This window comes from Gossypium arboreum, chromosome 6 (genome assembly GCF_025698485.1).
Source record: "Gossypium arboreum isolate Shixiya-1 chromosome 6, ASM2569848v2, whole genome shotgun sequence".
Lineage (NCBI taxonomy): Eukaryota > Viridiplantae > Streptophyta > Magnoliopsida > Malvales > Malvaceae > Gossypium > Gossypium arboreum.
In genome coordinates, this window is record NC_069075.1 from 9,302,444 (window position 1) to 9,311,385 (window position 8,942).

Genomic DNA, 8,942 nt, shown 5'->3' on the forward strand with positions numbered 1-8,942 from the left:
GTGTGCTTGCCTTTGTCGTGATCGTAGTCTAGTTTAGTGAATCATAAAATGATCATCAAATTTTGGCATTGTTTCCGGGGACTAAAATATTAGGAACACTAGAATTAGAATTACTTTAGGTTATTAATTTACTAACTTTTATTTTATTTGCTTCTGGCAGGTTCCTTTAGTTTATGACTAGAAGAAACCCGTCAAGACCTCTAGTATTCGACAGTGAGATCGAAAGTACAGCTCGCAAAAACTGTAGAGAAGCGAGGCAAAGTCAACAAAGTACAATAGAAGAGCAAGAGGATATTATTATTAATACTGAGGAGATCATAGAAAATCATAATAATCAGTTACCTCCTGTGGTTGCTGTAAATCTTGCAGATCCGAATCCTGCTCCTCGTACTATGTACGATTATGCTAAGCCCAATTTAACTGGGGCTGAATCGAGTATTCTTAGACCTACTATTGCTACAAATAATTTTGAACTTAAACCTAATACTATTCAAATGATTCAACAGTTTGTTCAATTTGATGGTTTGTAGGACGAAGACCTAAATACCCATTTGGCTAATTTCCTAGAATTCTGCGACACTTTCAAGATAAATGACGTTTTTGATAATGCCATTTTCCTACAGTTATTCCCCTTCTCATTAAGAAATAAGGCTAAGCAGTGGTTGAACTCCCTACCACGAGGTTCTATCATTACTTGGGATCAAATGACCGAGAAGTTTTTGCTGAAGTACTTTCCACCAGCTAAGACAGCCAAATTGAGAAATGATATCTCTTCTTTTGTACAAATAGATTTAGAGACTTTATATGATGCATGCAAGAGGTATAAGGATTTATTAAGAAGGTGCCCTCACCATGGGTTACCTCTATGGTTACAAGTTCAGACTTTTCATAATGGGTTGAACCTCTCAACTAGGTAGATAATCGATACAACCGCCTGTGGTACCATAAATAATAAAACACCTGAGGAGGCTTATGAGTTCATAGAGATGATGTAACTGAATAACTATCAGTGGCAAGTTATGAGGAAAAATCCTAATAAAGCAGCCGGTGTTTTCAACTTCAACGCAGTCACCATGTTATCAAACCAGGTAGAGCTGTTAAATAAAAAGATTGACGGTTTATGTGTTTCTACGCAGGTACATCCAGTGATGCAGTGTGAAGCGAATAGAGAAGGAATGAACAACATAGAATATCCATCCTACAACCCTAGCATAGAGAATGAACAGATCCACTATATGGGTAATAATTCTAGACCTCAGAATAATCTATATAGTAACACTTATAATGCAGGTTGGAGGAACCATCCCAATTTCTCGTGGGGTGGTCAAGGACATCAAAAACCGCAACCCCCTCCAGGTTTCCAACAACCACTTTACTAGCAGGAAAAGAAGCTGAACCTCAAGGAGATGCTAACGAAGTTCATCTCGGTATCAGAAACTCACTTCAAAAACATCGAAACTGCACTAAAAAATCAGTAAGCGTCGATTCAAGGGCTCGAAAATCAAATTGGTCAACTTGCCAAGATTATTTCAAAACGACCACAAGGTAGCTTATCGAGTAATACTGAAACTAACCCACGAGAGCAACTTCATACGATTACTGTTCGAGATGAAGAAGGGTTAGTTAAAGATGAACCAAAACAGAGACAAGAAGATGTTGTAGGTAAATGTAAGGTTGAAGTGAGAAACAATAAGCAAAAATCGATGATTAAGGAATATAAACCTCATGTGCCATATCCAAGTGCGACAAGGAAAGACCACACAAACGAACAATTCGGTAAATTCCTTAAACTGTTGAAAAATTACATATTAACTTACCGTTTACTGAAGCTCTTTCGCAGATGCCAAATTCTGTTAAATTTTTAAAGGAGCTTTTAGCAAATAAGCGGAAGTTAGATGATTCATCGCACGTGGAGCTAAATGCAGTGTGCTCAGCCATTTTTCAGAATAAACTACCCAACAAATTGAAAGATCCAGGGAGTTTTACTATTCCTTGTTTAATTGACAGTTTAAGTGTTAATAATACTTTGGCTGATTTAGGGGCTAGTATTAATGTCATGCCCTACAAAATGTTTAAGCAACTAGATTTTGGGAAACCCAAACAAACTAGGATGATCATTGAATTGGCAAATAGAACAATTAGATTTCTTAGGGGTATTGTTGAAGACGTACTCGTCAAAATGATAAATTTATTTTCCTAGTTGATTTTGTTGTTCTAGACATGGATGAGAATAGTGACGTACCGTTGATTTTAGGACGACCCCTTTTAGCAACTGTTAGAACTATCATAGATGTTAGTACAGGTGAGTTAATACTTCGTGTAGGTGATAACACGATTAAACTCTAAGCTCGTGATTCTGTTAGGATATCTAGTGATCGAGATGATATTACGAGTTCTGTTAATGTTAATAACCTTGTGGCTCAACATTCTTTGCAGGAAACACCTCGAAAAATTGTGACAGAGTCGCAGTCCAGTTTACGTAACAAAAACAGAACAAATCATGAAGAAAGAAGATTACAAATCGATGAACTAGATGAATGATGGACACACGTCAAGGAGAAACCTAGAATACACGATGAACCAAAGTGACTCCATGACGAGGTTAAGGATAGGACAAACCAATTTAAGATTGGCGATCAGGTATTATTAGATAAAACGAACCCTCGAATCGCCACTTCAGAGCTTAATGCAAGTAGAGCAACTCCTTTTACGGTACTAAATATTTTTCCATACGGTACAGTCGAGGTAAGTCATTCTAAATTTGGCACTTTTAAGGTAAATATTACTTGGCTAAAACCTTATGTTGATAATAGAATTGACAGTGAGAAAAAGGAGTTTCGACTTTGTGAACCACCGTAATCGTACGAATACGAGGTAAGTCGAGCTTAGACTTTAAATAAGCGTTTCTCGGGAGGCAACCCAAGTGTTAACACTGCTAATTTTCTTAACATTATTTCATGATTTTTTTTATAAGTAATTAATTTTCAAAATAAAAAAAAATTGTGTATTTGACCCACATGGCCTGGCCACATAGGTGTGTGGAGCACACGGCCTGGCCACACAGGAGTGTGGGATCTCACATGGGTGTGGGAGAAGCGAAGGAAAACACATACGGCCTGGCAACATCGCCATGTGACCTGCATGGCCTGGACACACGGGCGTGTCCTAGGCCGTGTGAAACTTGGAGCTATTTTTTTCAAAGTCAGAGAGTTACATGGCCTGGCCACAGGGGTGTGTGGAGCACACGGCCTGGCCACACGGGCATGTGGGATCTGACATGGGCATGGAAGAAGCGAAAGAAAACACACACGGCCTGGCGACATGGCCATGTGACCCACATAGTATGGACACAAGGGCATGTTCACGGCCATGTGAAAACTGGGTTAATCACCCCAATTTTATTTTATTTTATTTATTTTAATTGTTATATTATTTATTTTTATTTTACTAATTAATTAATTAATTTATTATTCTTATACTTATATTTTTAATTTTTTATATACTTTTATTATTTTTTTATCTATATATTTTTAATTTTTTATATACTTTTATTATTTTAATTTTTTTATTTTGCTATTTCTATTTTTTTCTTTTGTATTTTTTACTATTATCATTACAATTACCTTTTAAGTTTATTAATATCATTGAGTTTATTATTATTATTATTATTTATCTTTCTTTTTAATTTTGTTTTAGTTGTTTTATTTTATTTTTTCCTCTTCAACTTATTTTCATTATTATCTTTTGAAAGATTTATGGTTGTTTCTAATTGAGTTATAACCCATTACTTTTCTTTATTATTTGTTTTTACTCTCATGTTAGTTTGCTCGGAATCATGAGTTACATTTAAATTTGACAGCAATTCCACTTTTCACTATTCTAAAGATTTCATTCAATATTCAAGGCAGTTTCAGTTTTCTCCCTCTTTTATGCTATTATGTTTATACTGTGATTATATATGTTTGTACATTGAGGACAATGTACATCTTAAGTGTGGGGAGGTTACCTATAGAATTATTAGAAAATCCTTGAATTATGTCTTGTGTTTAAGTAATTTTCTCACAGTACTATTAGAATGAATTCTTATTAATTAATGATTATCATTGATGTGTTTTAGATTAAATTCATAGGTAATTGTGCATTGATTGTTTAAACTTTAAGACACTAGAGAATCAAACATGATAAGTCTATTTTCAGAATTAAAAATTTTAGGTTGTTTCCTTAAATTGAGGTATTACCTTGAATTTTGAAATTTGTAAGATTGACATCAAAACTATAATTTTATGAGACTTTGAGCCTTTAGAGCATACACCTTTCTTGCTCACTTTATTATTGGTTATGAGTGTGTCAATATTGATTTGTTATTTTAGAACTTGCTTCGATTATACATGTCAAGACCACACATTTGATTTGATATATTGAGATGATAAAGGCACCTAGGTTTTAACCCACTTATCCCATAAAAAACCTACCTTCATAATTAACCCTTAGTGAACTTCTTTGAGCCTAACAAACCCTTTCTTGATTCACCCATCAATATTAACCCGTGACTTATTTTTTTGATTTGTTGTTCCCTTTTTATTGACTCCCTTTTTGTCGAGATTTGATTTGGTTAGTTGCCTAACTATGTTCTGTTATTTCAGTTGTTTAATTTTATCTTATTATTCATTCAAAAAAAAAAATAGAAAAAGACAAAAACAAGTAAAAAAAAGTTAAAAATATATATATACATATATGTTGATTATTATTATTTCTTTGTTCTAAGATTAAGTAGTTGATTTCATAATCTGTGAAGAAGCTCGTGTTATTCTTTAATAATTTCGGTTGATGTAATTATTCAGCATTAGCTTATTTTTCTAGTTAGGTAATTGATCAATTCGATCTCGATTCTAACCTTCTTTTTCAACCTTTATCCACACCTTTAAACCGAGCCCCATTACTACCCTGTAAAGACCTTTTGATTTGTGTATCATCTCATTTTATAGTGGTGGAGATTTGATTTTCATGCAAGCCTATGGTAATAACTTTTCATGTTTGACTTTTGAGTGCTCAATTTTTAAACCTTAAAGACTTTGAGTGATTTGAGTGAATATTTAGTGAAAATGTTAATTCTTGTCGATTTTGAATTAAAGGTAATTACTTAGATAAAGGGAAATACCTATGTTTTCATGCTTTAAAAAAATGTTTGACTTGGATTGTTTGAATCTTTAGTGATCTTTTAGTTGAATTATCAATGTGTAATTATTTGTGAATTATGATAAAACATTATTGATGAGAATTATGAATTGAGAAAGTTTAATTTTAATTTTTGGTTGAAGATTTTGCTTGGGGACAAGCAAATGTTTAAGTGTGGGGATATTTGATAAACCATAAATGTAACATATTTTAATTCCATGCTTGGCATATTTTTGGATGATTTATGATGACAATTAGTGAATTTGATGCTCCTAATCCCTTAAGTTGTTTCTATACTTAGGAGAGCATTTAGGAGCAAAAGGAGCATAACACGGGCCAAAAATAGACAAACGGGTTGATTGAAAGATCTACACGGCCAAGACGAATTCCACACTAGTTGAGCACATGCCCATGTGGCAGCCCATGTCGATATCGCTCCTTGTTTCCCAAATACACAGAAAAAGAAAAATTTTAGGGTTTCTGAGCATTCTAAAGTCTATATAAACACACTAGAAGCAGACCTAAGGGGACACGCAGAGCAGAAAGTAGAAATTACTCGAAGGAAGCCGTTGGAATCGTCTCAGAAGTAGATCCACATCAAGATTGAATATCTCCATTCAAATTTCTCTTGAAGTTTATTTGGGTTTTCATGTCTTGTTGTTTTTCTAAATTTGAGATGTCTTCCTTTTATATTATGAACTAAATTCCCTAGATACCTAGGGAAGATGAAACCTAATACGGATCTTATTATTTAATGTTTTGAATTTAATGATATACTTGTTCTTGTTCTTAATTATGAGTTCTTAATACTTGTTTTAATATTTTCAGGATATTAATTCAAGATTGATGTGCTTATTCAGTGGAGCAAAAGTCCCTATTTAAGAGTATATCTACCATAATTAAGCAGAGTTGCATGCAATCCTAAAGATAGGATGACATAAATCTACCGGATTAGAGTCAAATCTAATAAGGGAATCCATAAATCGAGTTAATGCGACAATAGGGGTTTTAATTAGAAAGAGATTTCAATTAATCAACCTAGAGTGGGTTGTTCTTAGTCTCGAAAGAGATATTAACATAATTTAGGGATTTCTACGGATCAAAACAAGTGAATAAATCGTTTGATCCAGAGTCAGAATAATAAGTGAAGTGTAGGTGGATTCTTCCTTGGGTATTGTCTTTATTATTGGTTTATTCGATTATCTTCTTCACCCTCTGTTGCGTTTAGTAATTAATTAGTAAGTTAATTTTAGATTAAAACAGATCTCTTATATTTTAGGCTAAATAATAGAAAGATAGTTAATACTAGTACTTTAAGTCCTTGTGGATACGATATTCTGGACTCAGCATAGCTTTACTACCATTTGATAGGTACGCTTGCCTTTGTCGTGATCGTAGTCTAGTTTAGTGAACTATAAAACGACCATCAACATTCAGTACCGTAAAAGGAATTGCTCCATTTGAATTAAGCTCTAAAGTGGCAATACGTGGATCCATTTTATCTAATAGTACCTTGTCCCCAGCCTTAATTTGGTTTGTTCCATCCACATGCTCATCATGGGGTCACTTTGGTTCTACATCGTGTATTCTCAGTTTCTCCTTGACATGTATATGTCATTCATCTAGTTCATCGATCTGTAGCATTCGTTCTTCATGAGTCGTTCTGTTTTTGTCCCATGGACTAGAACGTGGTTTCATCGTATTTTTCCGAGGTATTAACAGAACTCGTATAATCATTTTGATCGCTAGATGTTTTAAAAAATCATAAGGTTGGAGTGTAATCGTGTCATTACCTACACGAAGTATTAATTCACCTATACCAACATCAATAATAGCTCTGACAGTTGCTAAAAAGGGTCGTCCTAGAATAAAAATTACGTCACTATCCTCATCCATGTCTAAAACAACGAAATCAACTGGGAATATGAATTTATCAATTTTTACAAGTACGTCTTCAATAATACCCCTAGGAAATCTAATGGTTCTATCTGTTAATTGAATACTCATCCTAGTGTGTTTGGGTTTCCTGAGACCTAATTGTTTAAACAATTTATAGGGCATGACATTAATACTAGCCCTTAAATCAGCCAAAGCATTATTGACATTCGAACTACAAATTAAACAAGGAATAGTAAAACTCTCTGGATCTTTCAATTTGTTGGATAGTTTATTTTGCAAAATGCTTGAGCACACTACATTTAACTCCACATGTGATAAATCATCTAACTTTCATTTGTTTTCCCAAAGCTCATTTAAAAATCTAACAGAATTGGGCATCTGTGAAAGAGCTTCAATAAACGATAAGTTAATATGTAATTTTTTCAGAAGTTTAAGAAAATTACCAAATTGATTGTTCATACGGTCTTTCTTCGTCATGTTAGAATATGGCACTCAAGGTTTATAATCTTTACTAACCGATTTTTGTTCATTCTGGCTTACCTTAACCTTACCGTTACTTACCACAATTTCTTACCTTGGTTCAGATTCAAATTCAACTAACCCTTCTTCTTCATAAACAGTAATTGTATGAAGCTGCTCTCGTGGGTTAGTTTCAGTGTTGCTAGGCAAGCTACCTTGTGGTCGTTCTGAAATCAACTTTGCAAGTTGATCGATTTGGTTCTTGAGCCCTTGAATCGATGCTTGTTGATTTTTAAGTATTTTTTTGGTGTTTTGGAAGCGGGTTTGAATCGATGCTTGTTGATTTAAGTGTTTTTTGGTGTTTTGAAAGCTGGTTTCTGACATCGAAATAAAATTCATCAATATCTTTTCAAGGTTCGGCTTTTTCTCTTGTTGGAAAGGTTGTTGAAAGCTTGGAGGGTGTTGTGCTCTTTAATTTCCTTGACCACCTCAAGAGAAATTGGGATGGTTCCTCTAACAAACGTTATAGGTGTTACTGTAAAGATTATTCTAAGGCCTAGAATTATTACCCATATAATTGATTTGTTCGTTCTCTGTGCTAGAACCATAGGGCAAATATTCTGGATTGCTCATTCCTCCTCCATTTGCATCACATTGCATCACTAGATGTACCTGCGTGGAAACACATAAACCATTAATTTTCTTATTTAATTGCTCTACCTAATTTGATAAAATGGTGACTACATCTAGATTGAAAACACTGGTTGCTCTATTAGGCTTTATCCTCATAGATTGCAATTGATAGTTATTCAATGACATTTCTTCTATAAACTCATAAGCCGCTTCAGGTGTTTTATTGTTCATAGTAGCACCAACTGTTACATCGATTAACTGCCTAGTTGAGGGATTCAAACCGTTATAGAAGGTTTGAAACTGTAGCCATAGAGGTAAACCATGATGAGGGCATCTTCTCAATAAATCCTTATACCTCTCCCATGCATCATATAGGGTCTCTAAGTCAATCTGCACGAAGGAAGAAATATCATTCCTCAACTTAGTTGTCTTAGCCAGTGGGAAGTACTTCAGTAAGAATTTCTTGGTCATTTGATCCTATGTAGTGATCGAACCACGTGGTAAGGAATTCAGCCACTGTTTAGCTTTGTTCCTCAACAAGAAAGGAAACAAATGTAGGCGAATGGCATCATCAGAAACACCATTTATCTTGAAAGTATCACTGACTTCCACAAAATTAACCAAATGAGTATTTAGATCCTCGTCTTGTAAACCATCGAACTGAACAAATTGTTGTACCATCTGAATAGTGTTTGGCTTCAGTTCAAAATTATTCACAGCAATAGTAAGTCTTACAATACTCGATTTAGCCCTAGTTAAAGTAGGTTTGGCATAAT

The 8,942-nt window shown here is 34.2% G+C and overlaps 2 non-coding genes across 2 annotated transcripts; one reads left to right on the top strand and one right to left on the bottom strand.

Annotated features, from left to right (window-relative positions):
- Positions 1 to 752: 752 nt before the first annotated feature.
- LOC128294626 (small nucleolar RNA R71) lies at positions 753 to 859 on the bottom strand. Its single transcript, XR_008284934.1, has one exon. It is a non-coding gene; the product is annotated as a small nucleolar RNA R71 (small nucleolar RNA).
- A 7,623-nt stretch (positions 860 to 8,482) lies between these two features.
- Positions 8,483 to 8,589, top strand: LOC128295047 (small nucleolar RNA R71). Its single transcript, XR_008285354.1, has one exon. It is a non-coding gene; the product is annotated as a small nucleolar RNA R71 (small nucleolar RNA).
- The last annotated feature ends 353 nt before the right edge of the window (positions 8,590 to 8,942 follow it).